Raw genomic sequence first — 18,092 nt, forward strand, 5'->3', positions numbered from 1 at the left:
GTATGATGAAAGAATGTACTAGGAAAAGTGTTGGGGAGCATGAAAGATATAAGTAATATGTAATGTAAGATTGAAAGTTTAATGTAAATTTGAGAAGAAAAAATATTAAAATAATCAATGTTAGACAATGTTACTTGTGGTATGCTCTATGTTTCCCTCCAACGCGTCTAAAATAATACTGTACTACCTCCGTCTCATTCTAATAGGGCAGTATTTCATTTTGGGCTGTCCCATTCTAATAGTTCACTTCCATAAATAGAAAGGAAAGATGATATTTCATTGGTGGATCTGGAGAGAGAAGATATTTCATTGGTGGAGAAATGAAGTTAGTGGGATTTCCTAAAACTGCGTGTTTTTTGTCTGTGGACTATTGGAATGGAGACGGATGGAGTAACTCATCACACTTCACTACTGGCAACTGACATGTTGGGGATGTGCTTCAAGCATGAAAGCTTTAACACGTTACGTTGCAATTAGCTTGATGGTTTATTAAAATCAAAACTTAAATTTTGTGAATTTGTGACCCTGTCACCCTCTTATCTAGTGTGGTTTTCACTAGAAACGCGACATTTATCCATAAGTTACTTTAGAAGATCAATATTGTGACTATATATAACCCTTCTATAAGAGCGCTCCCAACGGTTAGCCCAGGAGCTCCGCCCACACCCGCCCAGCCTGGGCGCCGATGGCACGAAGGCCGCCCAGGTGCCGCCCACAGCCCGCCCAGCCACCTCCGCCCTTCCCTTCGCCTATTTGAAGCATATTTGTGGACGGAGAGATTTGTTTTCTTCTTCTTTTTTTTTTTGTAATTTATTTGTTTTTTATTTCATTTTACACTGAGTAGAATGAATCTGCAAAAAATGGATGGTGAAAGGAAGGAGAAGAAATGAATGGTGGAAGGAAGGAGAAGAGAAGATGAAGATAAGGTGTTATTTTTAATTTTTTATTGTGGGTCCCACAATCTTTGTGGTGAGTTAAAATGAGTTACAGTACGTACACTATATTTTATTTTATCTATTTAAGAGTAAATATTTAATATTTAATCAATTTAAATGTAATATAAAAAATAATAATTCTTTTAATATTAATAATAATAAAAGTATTTTTAATTTAGTTAAAATAATTAAATGTGGGTCCCAATATTATGAGGAAGGAGTGTCACTGTTAGGAGTGTTTAGTCCTGAGAAGGAAGTAAGATGTAAGTGCTGATGTGGCGCTCAATGGTTGGTTAGTCCTGGAAGAAGTCCTGTCATGGTTGGGAGTACTCTAACTGTTTTGGCTAAGATCAACATTAATGTAATTTGTAGTACTTTTCGTTTGACTTTAATATTTTCGTCCTCTTATTTTCTTTGAGTTCTTTAAGTGATAGATTCCACCTTTCTATTTAGCTTTGTTTTTCAATAAAAAAGCACCGAAGTTTTTATATGTAGTTGGATCTTAATCTATTTGTTTTTTAACCTTATATTTGTATAAATAGGAAAACAACAATGTACTCTAACACAAGTATATCTCGAATAAGATACTCGTTGCACATCCACTTCAAGAATATTTCATTTTATTCATTTTTTTTTTTACGTAACATCCCGCCTTTTTCCGTTTAATTATTTAAAGTGCGTTATATGATTATAACATCCTTCGTTAATACGCGTTTCAAAAATATCTCGTCTAGGTAATTCACGCAACCGCAACCAAACTCGAGGGACTAGTTTCGCCAAGGGAGCAAAGATGTGACTAGCTTTTGACTAGTCAACACCCATCTCCTTTCTTTTCCATTTTCAATTTTCATTTTCTTTTAACACTTCCACATTTTCTTTCAATTCTCCATTACAAAGATTCATCATCCAAATCAAATCTAGCAAGCTTCAATCCAAACAAATTACATATTTGGAATCCTTGCAAATTTCTCTTCGATTCCATACCGATTTCATTACATTTGGGTAACTTTCCAAAATCACTAGATTTCGTGTTCTTGATGTTTTTAACTTATAAAGTTGTTAATTAGTGTTTATGGCTCAAGTCTAACATGAATATATGATTTATATGTTCGATCTTGTTATTTTTAGTAACTAGCATGAACTTGAAAGTTTGGTGTGTTTGATTGTTGATTTGGTTGTTTAAATGTTGTTGTTATGATAAAGTGCAAGTATTAAATGTGTTTCTAGTATCACTAGCTTCAATTTGATGTGTAGGTTGCTTTAGAAAACTTCAAGAACTTGATTAGTGATTTTGGTGAAATTGGGTTAGGGTTTGATGAACTTGAAATGGATTTTTGATGCTTTGAATGACATGAAATGTTATTTGTAAGTGTTAGGTTGTATTGTATGCTTGATTACCTTCGAAACAGCATATCATTCATGTAAATTGGTTGCCAAATCATCGAATGACATTTATGAACTTGAATGCATTAAATGATGAGCTTTGAATGTGATTTTGGTTGTTGTAAAGGTAAATGTGATTGATGAAATGTGTTTAGTTGTTTTCCTTGTCAAAATACCTTTCCAACGATATAAGATACGCGTTTTAAGTGTTTACGGTTCGTAAATTATGTTTGTTTGAAGTTTGGCTCGTTTGGAACACTTGAAAACTGCCAGACTTGTCAAAACCCCGTGCGGCGCGCCATTCTGGACTGTCCCAAATTCTTTTAATTTTCACGTTTTCACCCCCGCTTACTCGTAACTCCGATTAATATGAAACTTGGCCGACATGCTTATATATACTTTCTCATCATGGAAAAATTGTCGGATACCCGACCCGACCCCGTTAACTTTGACTTTGACTTTGACCAAAGTTTGACTTTTGTCAAACTTAACCAAATGTTTATGCGATCGTTCTAACATGCTTCTATACTTGTATCTTGCATGAAACTTGACAATTTGATCCACATGCTATGTAATCGAGTCATAACGAGCCATATGACTAATTGAACACTTTAACCGACCGTGTTTACCGATATTGATACAAACCTATTTGTTTAGATCAAGACTAGCATTCGTTCTTGCACACGTTTACTTGTTGAAGTACTTATACCTACGTGCACACAAGGTGAGATCATAGTCCCACTTTTACTCTTTTGAACTTACATTTGGGATGAGAAAACATAAACGTTTCTTTTTACTAAGTGAACACAAGTACAGGAAAACAAACATTCTACATACGAGTTTGAACAAAAATCCTCAATTCGATTATCATTAGTTACACTTGCCGGGTGTAAGCGAGAACTTATGTTATATGGCCATATGGGTTTGACAAACCCTCATTCAAACGGTTCGCTACCGTTTACGAATGAAATATATTTTTGAGAAACAGTGTATGTTCTAACACTATTGTGATGGGGTTCTATGGAAGGAATGTAAAGCATTGATAATTGGGTGCTCGTGAATATTAACTTTTGGAATGTATTACTATTATAACAATGTTACAAATCTTGTGGTTCACTTGTACTTACTTACTTAAACCTATGATTTCACCAACGTTTTAGTTGACAGATTTCTATGTTTTTCTCAGGTCCTTTGTAACGACCCGGAAATTTCCGACCAAATTTAAACCTTAAACTCTATATGTTTCCGACACGATAAGCAAAAACCTTGATGTTGAGTCTAGAAAGTCTGAAATCTAAATCTGGAAGATTAGTTACCCTTTTGACCAAGCCTGACGATTCACGAATGATTATGTGTATATGTGTTATATGATTATTTATAGTTAACGATAACAAAAGTATTAGATATGTAATAGGTTTTGAAATAAGATTATTATATTGGCAAGAGTAAAAGATAATATGTTTAATAAATATCTGAAACCATTTTTGTCAAATTATTTAAGAATCATTTTAATAAGATTAAACGTTTTAACGTTATTTTAAAAGTCATAACTTTTCTAGAAACCTTTTGTTAAACGATAAATGTAACGGTCCGTGATTTTTATAAAAATAAATATTTAATTAAAACGTGTTTATTAAATATATATTTATGTATTTTACAAAATGATTAAATATAGTCTTTAACTAAATATAAAACGTTTTGTATTTAAAAACACTTAGTTAAACAACGAACACATTTTTTTTTTCGATATAATATAATTTGATTATAAAATATTTTTATGGATTTTCAATAATATAAAAATAAAAATAAAGATAATATAAAGATTTTTTTTAATGACACCAAAAGACTACAACATTTCATCACATGATTGTAAGTTAAAACATTATAAATCACTAAACCTGCGCACTTGCACGAGAAAAATCATAACTAATTCATTCGGACTCGAAAAAGGGTGATCTTGGTGTCCAAACGACCGTAACTCAAAAATCTACAACTTTCGTGACTATACCTTACACGAATCGTGTACCCATCTACACGAAACGTGTAATGTTTTGCCGACATAAAGTGGGTAGGTGACGAAAATTTCTTTAAAAAGGCCTCGTACGTTTCAGTTTATTCATTTTCATCAAACACAAACACACACATACAGAGACATAAGATAGATAGATAGATATTACTCCGTATAACTTAATAATTATAATATAAATATATTATGATTATTACTATAATTATTAGAATTAATATTAATCTTAAGATTAATATTACATGAAACTCGAGAATAGGAGTGTTATTAATACTGAAAATACACAAAGTATTATGACGGGGTTCTGTCCAAGTGTTCCAAAACTGGTTTTATGAATGGGATAAGATTAAGGAGATTATGGGTTAAATTTATGAAAGTTATGAGTATGGATCGGGGGTTTTGCTCATGAGACAAACTAGTGTTTGTCATCTCCGTTGCGTTTAAATAATATCCTGCAATATTGAATCTCAATATTGATACGTGAGCACTCTAAACTTAACTTTTATTTACTTTTAGTGTGTCCCTGACTAGTGCTCGAGAAGTTAGGATCGTGTACATTTTTATATCTATTTTTGTTAAAATATATTTAGGATAGAATCTGAATTAGTTACTCTTGCGGTTAAGATAAGGTATATGAATAATATGTTTTTGGAAAGGTGGCGAAAAACTATAAACTTTTCATTTAGATGTCGAATGGATTCGACGGATGGATTTGAAGTTATAGTCAATTGAACTTTTGTACAAATTATCAAAAATGAATATTTTAACATTACGTCGATGTTATAAATTTCTATTATTATTGATATTATGATTTTTATGGGAAAACTAATATTTTTATTAACAACTATAAAATTATTATTTTAATGGTTATTGTTATTAAAACTATTAAATATCATTTTACTAAAAATATTATTTTTACGATTATTATGATTGTTGTTATTAATATTTCAAAGAAAATAATATTTTTATCAAAACTATAAAGTTATTATTTAATTGTAATTAAAAATATTATTGATACTAAAACTATAAAATTATTATCATCAATAATATTAATATTAAAATTATTATTTAAAAATATTGTTTAAAAGTAAAAAGTATCTTTATATCAAAATTTGGTATAATTTTAAGATATTATAAAAAGAATTATATTATTATTTACCTTAATAAGTATTGTAAAAATATTTGAGGATATAAAACAGTAATATATAGTTATATTTAGAATTTTTGGAAATCTTTTTGAGTCAAACGAATTTTTATTAACTTTTACATATTGGTCTCGAGCATTAGGATTGTGGAACACTGTAAATTGACTTTATTTTGTTATTAACCAATATATAAATATATAATTAATTAGGTTCGTGAATCGAAGGCCAACCTTATAAGTGTTCAACGGTGTTATATGTATTTTTGCTACAAAATACATTAGGTGAGTATATAGTCCCACTTTTGAACTCTAAATATTTTTGGGCTGAGAATACATGCGCTGTTTTTATAAATGATTTACGTTATGGACACAAGTAACTGAAAAATATATTCTACGTTGAGTTGTACCACTGGCATACTTCCCTGTAGCTTGGTAACTAATATTTACAGCGGTATTGTAAACGCGAATCCTGTTGATAGATCTATCGGGCCTGACAACCCCAACCGGACTGGACGACCAGTATTCAACGGTTGCACAGTACTTCGTTTTGTGACTACACCTTGGTACGGTGTAGTAAGATTTCATATTAAAGGGAATATGCGACGTGATTAAATGTTAAGTATGGTTACCAAGTGCTCAACCACTTAGAATATTTTTATCGAAATGTTAATATATGAAATCTTGTGGTCCATGGATTGTTATAACGCTGCTAGCATCAAACCTATATATCTCACCAACTTTATGTTGACTTTTTAAAGCATGTTATTCTCAGGTACGAATTAAGACTTCCGCTGTGCATTAGCTCATATAAAGAATACTAGATGGGACCATTTAAGTCATGTTACAAGAACGTTGCATTCGAGTCATTGAAGATCATTAAAGACATTTATTAAGTAAATGACAGAATAGGTCATTCGGATATCGAGAAATGTTAGACGAGTTTAATAATGTTTGATGTAAAGATAGATTGCCTTTTAAGAATAAATGCAACGTTTGTAAAATGTATCATATAGAGGTCTAGTACCTCGCGATGTTATCAACTGTTGTAATTCGTTTGTAATCAATATGGACACTGTCCGGATGATTAGTTTCGGATCCTTTCATCCTTGAACGTTTTGTGATACATGCTTTCGCTCATTACTTTTGATACTTGCTTGGATGTCGAGTATACATGCATACGTGGAGCGTCTTTTGGCTACTTTCAAATTGAGTCGCATATGTTTCATTTGTACTTTAAACTTTGTAATGTAACTAGTTGTCGAACTACTTTGTAAACCTTGAAACATCTTTACTTTTGAAATGAATGCGACATACTTTTGGTCAAACGTTGTTTTAAAGAGTTATGACCACGTAACGGGACCTAAGTAGACGGCGCCGTCAATGACGATTTTGTCGGGTCGCTACAGATGGTATCAGAGCGTTGGTTGTAGGGATTTAGAGTTCATTGGTGTCAACCCCGAGTCATAGGGTACATTAGTGAGTCTTGACTACAACCGGCATATAGACTTGAAGTAGGAATTACTTGACTACTTATGCATTTATGCTCGAACGTTTCTACTCATATCTACTCTTATTTCATCTTAATCTCACGTTGTTTAATTTGATTGACACGCCACCTTGACTTAGTGAAATAATGTCGAATGCACATATGAATTAGGGTAATATAATTTCCGGGATTATTTTACGGTGACTCATATGAACGTTCCGACATTATGGCATAAAGAATTTAAGGCGAGTCAAGGAAAATTTTTCTCTATTCTTATTCCATATCATGATTAGTATTATTGAAAATACTAATCAACGGTATTCTTGTGTTTTGAAGGAACAATGCCTCCTCGCCGTGTGCCACGCCATGAGACTCCCGAACAAGCTCTTCAACGGATGATAGCCATCGCCGTGGATGCAGCCATGGCCGATCACTCCTCCAACAACAACAATAATAACAACCACAACAACAACAATCAAGGGGTCGGTAACTCAAGCGAAGGGTGCTCCTACAAAGCCTTCATGGGGTGCAAACCTCACACTTTTGATGGGACCGGGGGACCGATTACTCTCACACGATGGTTCGAATAAACGGAGGCCGTTTTTAGTATAAGCGGTTGTCGGGACCAAGATAAGGTCAAATACTCCACTCACACTTTCGCCGGTGTCGCCCTCACATGGTGGAACACCTATGTACAATCGGTGAGTACCGATGAAGCTCACGCCCTCTCTTGGGCCGACTTAAGGGAAAAGATGATCGTAGAATATTTCCCTCGTGAAGAAACCCGAAGGCTCGAACAAGAGCTAAGAACTTTGAAGGCGGTCGAAAACGATCTCAAGGCTTATAATCAACGATTTTCTGAACTAGCCTTGATGTGCCCAAACCTTGTGAACCCCGAAGCTTTAAGGGTTGAAATTTACATGGATGGTCTCCTAAAGAGCATCAAACACGGGGTAATGTCATCCAAACTCACTAATCATCAAGAAGCTTTGAACATGGCCCGCAAGTTGATAGAAACGGTGGATGAAATTATAATGCCTGCACCTAACACCGAGGATAAGTCGGGTAACAACAAAAGAAAATGGGAAGCCCTCCAATCAAGCAACAACAACTTTGCCAAGAAGCCTTACACCTCCGACGGCAAGAAAGGTTATGCCGGAAACCTACCTCTTTGCAACAAATGCAACAAGCACCACTTTGGTGAATGTGGCAAGCTAATTTGCCATCGCTGCCAAGGAGTTGGTCATAAGGCCAACGAATGTAAAAGTGTCGCCCCCATCGCTCGGAAGGGGCCCAATGCACCAAAAACGGGCACTTGTTACGAATGTGGCCAAACGGGCCATTATAGAAATGCATGCCCGAAGAAGAAAGATAATCCCAATACGCGCGGCCGAGCTTTCAACATCAACACCGAGGAAGCCCGAGATGACAATGAATTAGTCACAGGTACGTTTCTTCTCAACAACACTTATGTTACTTATTTATTCGATTCGGGTGCTCATAAATGCTTTGTATCTAAGACTTTGATTCATTCTTTTAGCACTCCACCACTCCCACTAGATACCACTTATACCATTGAAGTGGCCAACGGGAAACTATTGAGTGCCGACACATATTACCGGGGGTGTACATTAAATATTTTGGGTAATGAGTTTGAAATTGACTTGATACCCATGGAACTAGGAAGCTTCGATGTAATAATCGGTTAGCTAAAACGAAATCTCACATCCTTTGTGATCTTAACGCAATCCAAATTCCTATTGAGAATGGTGAACCTTTGATTGTTTATGGCGATAAGAGTTGCACCGGACTCAACCTCGTTTCGTGCCTTAAAGTTAGAAAACTACTCCGTAAGGGTTGTTTTGCGATCCTTGCCCACGTTATGAAAGTCGAGTCCGATGAGAAGCATATCGATGATGTGCCAATTGTTAGTGACTTTTTCGATGTATTTCCCGACGAATTCCCGGGTCTTCCACCTCATCGACCGGTAGAATTCCAAATCGATCTTATTCCGGGAGCCGCACCCGTAGCACGTGCACCATATAGACTTGCTCCATCCGAAATGCAAGAATTGCAAAGTCAAATCCAAGAACTACTTGACCGTGGTTTTATCCAACCTAGCCATTCACCATGGGGTGCTCCGATTTTGTTTGTTAAAAAGAAAGACGGATCCCTACGAATGTGCATTGATTATCGTGAACTAAACAAATTGACGGTTAAGAACCGATATCCTCTTCCTCACATCGATGACCTCTTTGATCAACTACAAGGATCTCGTGTATATTCTAAGATCGATCTCCGCTCGGGTTATCATCAATTAAGGGTTAAGGGGGAAGATGTCTCCAAAATCGCTTTCCGGACTCGTTATAAGAGTTATGAATTCCTTGTCATGCCATTTGGTCTCACTAACGCACCGGCGGTGTTCATGGATCTTATGAACCGCGTGTGCAAACCGTACCTCGACAAATTCGTTATCGTGTTCATCGATGATATTTTGGTCTATTCTAGGAGCGAAGAAGAACACGAGGAACATCTCCGACTTGTGCTTGAACTTTTAAGACAAGAACGACTCTATGCCAAATTCTCCAAGTGCGAATTTTGGTTGAAGGAAGTTCAATTTCTTGGTCATGTTGTAAGTGATCAAGGTATTAAAGTCGATCCAACAAAAATCGAAGCCATTAGTAAATGGGAGACTCCTACTACTCCTACTCACATCCGTCAATTTTTTGGTCTCGCCGGATACTACCGTAGATTCATCAAGGATTTCTCTTTGGTTGCTCGACCTCTAACCGCGTTAACTCACAAGGGAAAGAAATTCATTTGGTCAACCGAACAAGAATCCGCATTTCAAATCTTGGAAACAAAGCTAACCACCGCTCCTATCTTGTCACTTCTCGAAGGCAATGATGATTTTGTTGTATATTGCGATGCCTCGAAACATGGTTTTGGGTGCGTGTTGATGCAACGAAAGAAAGTCATTGCTTATGCCTCACGACAACTCAAAATTCATGAACGAAACTACACGACACATGATCTCGAACTCGGAGCCGTTGTCTTCGCACTTAAAATGTGGAGACATTATCTTTATAGAACCAAAATTACCATCTTCACCGATCACAAAAGCCTTCAACACATCTTCGATCAAAAGCAACTAAACATGAGACAACGACGGTGGATTGAAACTTTAAACGATTATGATTGTGAGCTTCGTTACCATCCCGGGAAGGCAAACGTAGTAGCCGATGCCTTGAGTCGAAAAGAAAGAGCTGTGCCTCTTCGTGTTCGAGCTTTAAACATCACCATCCACACCAACCTTAATAGTCAAATTCGTGTAGCCCAAGACGAGGCTATCAAGGATGAAAACCTCTCTCTCGAACACTTGAATGTCCTCACCTCTCGATTAGAAATTAAAGAAACCGGACTCCGATATTTCGCCGGAAGAATTTGGGTGCCTAGTTATGGGGACTTGCGAAGCCTTATTTTAGACGAAGCCCATAAGTCACGATACTCGATTCACCCCGGTGCCAATAAGATGTACCATGACCTTAAAGAACAATATTAGTGGCCGAACATAAAAAAGGACGTGGCTACTTATGTTGGAAAGTGCCTAACTTGATCCAAAGTCAAAGCTGAACATCAAAGACCGTCCGGACTACTTCAACAACCCTAAATCCCGCAATGAAAGTGGGAAAGTGTCACGACCCTACTTTTTCCGTTATCTTTTTACCGTTAATTATTTAACGACCGTTAACTGTTAATTGTGTTACGTCATTTCATGACCTATATTATTATTTTAGTAATAATATATTAATTATTATGTGTTATGTGAATATATGTATTCATATTTTAAATCGTACGTTTATACGAATCGCGGATTTCTATCCGGCGAATCTTTTCGGTTTTCAAACCAACGGTCGCGTTTTTGGGATATTTAAACCCTATTTATTTTAAATATGATATTTTAAGGTCATATAATTATATAGTGTATTTATATTTATTTTTCGTCGCCCGTTTGTTATCTTTCCAAATTTTTAATCGCGTAAATGCGTTTTCGTGTTTCGGGTTCGGTCGGGCATTCGGGCCACAAGGTTTCTTCCATTTATCAACTTGGCCCACCATGGGGCCCACCCCTCACCCAATTCGGCCGAAGCTAGGGGGGATATACTCCCTTGCTTTTTATTTTTGCTACATCATAATTTTATTCCATAATTTATTTCCTAAACCTAATTACATAAATTCTCTCAAGCCTCTCCTCCCCTCTCCCTCTTTGCAGTCACTAACCATCACCATAACATCATCATCTTCATCAATTTTCATAGCTTGGATCAAGGATTGTTATACATCAACGCGTTCCTCGTTCCGTTCTCTACGCGATTATACTTCTCGTTTCTTGATTAGGGTATAAACCCTAACCCTAGAACTTTTAATTTTTCCTTAATTTTCTGTATTTTGATGATTTATTAATAGTATGACGATTATTAGTTGTTGTAATGTTGATTGTATGCATAGAATTGCTCGTTTACATATGTTTTCGGTTTGATATAATTTGGACATCAGCTTTTTCGTGTGTTTCTGACTTTGTAACTAATATAAAAGTTAAAATAAAGTATATAAATGAGTTCCTCTCATCAATACATTAATTTTAGACACCGGATTCATGTCGTTTCGATTCCTGGAACCCTAGTTTTGATCAAAGTGGTATTTTGTTAAGATTGAATGTGATTTTGGTATGAACCAGGTTTGGTCTGACTTTGTGACCATATTTGGTGACTTTAGGGTGTGCTAGTGTGTTAGGACTGATGGTGGGGTGAACTTTCATGTTCGGGTCATCTCAATCCGAGCCACGAATCACCCGTTACGTCTAAAACACGTTTTTGATTGAATTGAAGTTGCAAGTAGTGTATTGGCTGTTTATCACGACTTGTGGGCTGTTCATGGTGTGTTCTTGAGTGTACCAAAGTTTCGGATGGTTTACTTAGGCGGAGATATATGTAAGGCTTGCCGAAAACCGACACCCGGGGCTCAGGATACAACCCGATGAACTTTTGATTTAAAACTTTTGACTAATTATTAAACTCAGGATATAAATAATGGATTTCATTATAATTTAATTACTTATGATAAAAAAAAGTAATTATTATTATTTACAACTTATGATATATATATTTATTATATCATTTAATTAATATTTATGATTTAATTAACTTTTTAATTAAACATATGATTAATAATACTTCATTATTAATGGAAAAATACTTATGGTAAGTGTTAAACTTATATTATGAGATTATTATAATAAGACTCATAATAAAGATTAAATAATTATTTAATTATTATAAGACTTAGTTATTATTTAATTATAATTTAATTATTAAATACTTATGATTTAATAATTATAATTAGAAACTTATGATATGATTAATAATTCATTATTAATTAATAATACTTATGATATGATTTAAAAATTATTATTAATTAATAATACTTACATTATGACTAATATTTAATTAATTAATTAAATACTTATGTTATATTAATTATATCATTTAAACTTATATTAACTTTAATAATTCATTTTAATTTAATTAAACTTATGTTATGACATAATTAGACATATTTAACTTTAATAAACGTTATAACTTATATTATTATTATAACTTACACTTTTAAAATTGATGTTGACCAAGGTTGACTTTTGAGTTGACTTTCGGTAGACTTTGACTTTCAGTTGACTTTTGTTGACTTTCTAATTAAGGAAACTTTCCTAACTTATATAATTTCCTAAAATAGCAAATTTCTAAATTTGGAAACTTTCCAAAAATAGAAACTTTCTAAAAATAGAAACTTTCCAAAAATGGAAACCTGCTAAAAATAGAAACTTTCCAAAAATAGAAAGTGTGTGTCCGTAAGCTGTTCCAATCAAACCGATGCATATTGAGTATTGTTCTATGACTACTTGCAACATGTACAATAGCTATCATACTAAGACTTGACCTAAGTTAGTTATTTATATCGACCTGCTTTATTTATAGGTCGGCGTTGTGATCTTTCCTGATCACTGTACTACATTTGCTGTTTGCTTTATTTGTGTTGGTTACTTCATTACTATTAAGGTGAGTTATAGTCCCGTTTTTACATACTTTTCAAAGTATATTTTTGGGATGTGATTACATGCATTTTATTTCACGTTTAGACACAAGTGACAATTAAATTTAAATTATTCATTGTGAGTTGGACAAAAATATTCCCTAGTCTGGTAACTGTAATCATTGGTTTCTACCGGTGAAAGCGAATCTTACGGATAGATCTATCGGGGTTGACAACCCCATTTCGAGCTAGTCACGCTAGCAATTTATAATCGGAATGTTTAGTACTTCGTATTTTGTTGTAGATACACTGTCCAGTGTATATTTTTATTGTGTTTGGCAAGGGTAAATAAAGGGTTAAGTGGTTACCAGGTGGCTCATTGATAATGGAATAATGTTTAATGTTTTCTAACATTTTTAAATCTTGTGGTCTAAAGTTTATTCAATTGTTTAAACCTATAATTCACTCAACCTTTGTGTTGATAGTTTACTCGCATGTTTTCACAGGTACTTGAGTTTATGTGATGCTTCCGCTGTGTTTAGAAGAGTGTGCATGCATTTGGGCAGATTTTTATGAAACAATTTATGAAACTTTGGCTTGCATTCGGTTTTTGAATAATTAATACTTGTGGGTTGTTGACAATATTTTTGTGTCAACTTTGGATTATTAATATGTTGAGTTACTTTTAAACTACATATTTTGGTATGCTTTCCTTTTTGGAAAACTTTTGATATAAAAGAATGCAATGTCATTTATTAAATTCATTTAAGTTCGATCAAGCTGTGGGACCAAATGACGGAGCCGTTAAGTGTTTTGACGGGGCCATCACAGTTGGTATCAGAGCTCTGGTTGTAGGGAATTAGGCGGTCTTAATGTGGTCAACCCGTGGTTCTTAGGGTGCATTAGAGTCTAGTCTACAGCCCGACCCTTTTGCTATAGCATTATTATGCATTTCATTTCGGATGTGTTATATCATTAGCATTTATATCTTTTGGTATGTGGTTTGCGGTTTTACTGTTTGCAGATGTCGACTTCGAGCGATAACTCAGTTGCTGCTCCTGCTCCTCCGGCTGCTGCCAGACGCCGTGCTAATCAACCGGAGATCGATGATCCTGTTCACTACTACTTTTCCACCCTTACACATATGAACAGGGCTTACAATGAAGTGACGCGTATTAATGCTCTCAGTGATTGTATGCGTACTTTGCCACATAACGAGATGATGGACCAGATACGAGCTAGTATGGATTCGTTTGTTAGCTTCAAGAACAATGTTGGGATCGAGAGTCGTAAGCGTAACCGTGAAGTTGATGCTAGGTTCGAGGCTCTAGAGAGCACAGTTCGTGATTTGAAGGAAGAGTTGGAAGAAGTGAAAGGAAAGTTGAGGAAGTATGAGCCTTCTGCTGAGACTCATGCTGGCCCAGCTTATCACACCCGCTCTAAGCAGATGTGATATGATGATTCATGATTGATAATTTATTTCATAAGACTTAATGTTCTTTCATACATACATTTTTGGGTTATGTACGGCGTTTTGCCGAGGATTTTATTAAGAATTTGTTATGGGATGTTTTTCATTATGTATGGATGGTTATTTTTATGACATCTATTATCATTATCACATTTTATTTCTGATGTTGTGACTCTTGGTATGTTATATTATGTGTAATGTAGATCATGTATGTTAGGTGCTATGTATGTTGTATGATGTTATCATAAAATATGTATGCATGTGGTGGTTATTTCTATAACAATCATAACTGTCATGTTATTACTCATAGTGGTTACTGACTATTATTTTAATGGTTAACCTTTTCGTGTTCGATCTATTCCTTTATAACACTGGTATTATTCTTAGTACTAACGGTTGTGTTATTCTGTTTTGAAGATCATGCCTCCTAGAGAGTCCAACGAAGCCCGTATCCAGCGTCTTGTTACCGAAGGGATAGCTGCTGCTATGGCAGTGAATGCTAATGCAAATGCTAATGCAAACAACAATCAGGTGGGATGCTCCCACAAAACGTTCATGGCTAGTTGCCCACAGGAATTCAGTGGTACAGAAGGACCCATAGGACTTACCCGCTGGTTCGAGAAAATCGAGTCTATTTTCAGGGTTAGTCGAGTCCGAGAGGAGGACAAGGTTAGTTTTGCTAGCTGCACTTTGAAGGATAGTGCATTGACCTGGTGGAACAACTTGGTTAACAGTTTGGGAAATGATGTGGCTTATGGGTTAACTTGGAATAATTTCAAGGAAAGAATGATCACCCGTTACTGACCTAGGGGTGAGCTTAAGAAGTTGGAGGTTGAACTTAAAAACTTGAAAATGAAGGGAACCGAATTAGATGCCTACGAGCAGAGATTCTTTGAGTTGACTCTGTTGTGCCCTAATGTTTATGCCAATGAGAATCTTAAGATTGAAGCTTACATTGATGGGTTGTCTGAGAAAACTGAACATGGAGTTGAATCTAGTGAGCCCCAGACTATTGAGGCCACGATGTCAATGGCTCATAAGTTAAATGATAAGATCTTGAGAAGAAGCAAGGCTGTTGTAACCGAACCCAGTGAAGAGGCTGTTAAGAAAGCTGATAATGGGAAGAGAAAGTGGGATAATAACCGCAATCAAAACCAGAGTCAGCAGAAAAAGCAGGACACTTCTGGTTCAAATAACCGCAGTCAGCGTGTGTGTCCACGTTGTTACAAGGCTCATGATGGTTTCTGTACCGTGACTTGCAAGAGGTGTTCCAAACAGGGACACATTGCTAAGGATTGTACGGTGCTTCTGTCGGGTTCTACTGCTCCTGCCGCAGGTGGTAATAATGCTGGTAATAGAGGTGGTAATGGTAATGGCAATGGAAAGTCGAATAATGGTGGTAATCTGAGAGTTTGTTACGAGTGTGGGAAGCCGGGGCATTTCCGTGATGCCTGTCCCAACAAGAAGACTGCAGAGATTGCGCGTGGTAGAGCATTCAACATTAACGCTAGGGATGCTGAGGAAGATCCTAAACTTGTTACTGGTACGTACTCGGTCAACGATTTATCAGTTTATGTACTATTTGATTCAGGGGCTGATTTGAGTTTTGTGTCGAGTAAATTAAGTCCAAAAATCAAAACACCGTTAACTCCTTTAGACAATACTTATGTTGTTGAAATAGCTAATGGTAAGGTACTCACTGCTAAGACTGTGCATCGTAAGTGTAACATTAGTTTAGCTGGTAGAGATTTTGAGATAGATTTGGTACCGATTGAACTTGGTAGTTTTGATGTTGTTATTGGGATGGATTGGTTATCTGCGAATCGTGCTGAGATTGTGTGTTATGATAAAGCTATTCGTATTACTAATGTGGTTGGAGAGCCGCTGATGGTTCTTGGAGATAAGAGGTGCCGACAGTTAAATCTTATTAGATGTCTGAAGGTTCTTAAACATCTTCGCAAAGGCTGTCATGCTATTCTAGCCCATGTTGTTGATTTCGAAAGAGAAACGAAGAGTGTTGGAGATGTTCATGTTGTTAGAGATTTTCTCGAGGTATTTCCCGAAGATTTACCTGGCCTTCCGCCGCAACGCGCGGTAGAATTTCAAATTGATCTTGTTCCCGGTGCTGTCCCTGTAGCACGTGCTCCTTATCGTCTTGCGCCTTCTGAACTTCAAGAATTGTCAAGTCAACTCCGTGAGTTGTTAGACAAAGGTTTTATTCGTCCTAGTTCGTCCCCTTGGGGAGCTCCTGTTCTGTTTGTTAAGAAGAAGGATGGTTCTTTTCGTTTGTGCATTGATTATCGTGAGTTGAACAAGCTTACTATTAAAAACCGTTATCCCCTTCCGAGAATTGATGATCTGTTCGATCAGCTTCAGGGTTCATCTATTTATTTAAAAATCGATCTTCGTTCCGGCTATCATCAGTTGCGTGTTAAAGAATCTGATGTTTCGAAAACTGGTTTTCGCACCCGTTACAGTCACTTTGAGTTTCTTGTTATGCCATTTGGATTGACGAATGCACCTGCTGTGTTCATGGACCTCATGAACCGTGTGTGTAGACCCTATCTGGACAAGTTCGTTATTGTGTTTATCTACGACATCCTTATTTATCCGAAGAATGATGAATAGCACGAAGAACATTTGAAGTTAGTGCTTGATCTGTTGAGAAAAGAAGAGTTGTACGCTAAGTTCTCTAAGTGTGCATTCTAGTTACGAGAAGTTCAATTCCTTGGACATATTATTAGTAAACAGGGAATACAAGTTAATCCTGCTAAGATTGAGGCGATTGAGAGGTGGGAAACTCCGAAAACTCCTACCCAGATTCGTCAGTTCCTAGGACTGGCAGGTTACTATAGAAGGTTCATTCAAGATTTCTCTCGTATTGCAAAACCTTTGACTGCTTTAACGCATAAAGGGAAGAAGTACGAGTGGAAGGATGAACAAGAGACTGCTTTTCAGATTTTAAAGAAGAAGTTGACTACCGCTCCGATATTGTCACTACCTGAGGGTAATGATGATTTTGTTGTTTATTGTGATGCTTCGCGTCAGGGCTTGGGCTGTGTTTTAATGCAGCGAAAGAAAGTCATTGCGTATGCGTCACGGCAGTTGAAGATTCACGAGCAGAACTATACAATTCATGATTTAGAGTTGGGGGCCGTTGTTTTTGCACTTAAGATTTGGAGACATTATTTGTATGGGGTCAAGAGTACTGTGTACACAGATCACAAAAGTCTTCAACATATCCTCGATCAGAAACAGTTGAACATGAGACAACGAAGATGGATTGAGACGTTAAATGATTACGATTGTGAACTTTTGTATCATCCGGGTAAGGCCAATGTTGTGGCTGATGCGTTGAGTCATAAAGAAAGGGCTGAATCTCACAGGTTTAGAGCCTTGAATATGACAATTAGAACAAACCTCGCAAGGCAGATTCTTGAGGCACAACAAGAAGCCTTAAAGGAAGAGAATTTTGTGAAAGAGAACGTAAGAGGTATGGCTAAGAAATTTGAAATTCGAGCAGATGGTACTAGGTACTTTGCAGGACGTCTTTGGGTTCCGAA

This window comes from Rutidosis leptorrhynchoides, chromosome 10 (assembly GCF_046630445.1).
Source record: "Rutidosis leptorrhynchoides isolate AG116_Rl617_1_P2 chromosome 10, CSIRO_AGI_Rlap_v1, whole genome shotgun sequence".
NCBI lineage: Eukaryota > Viridiplantae > Streptophyta > Magnoliopsida > Asterales > Asteraceae > Rutidosis > Rutidosis leptorrhynchoides.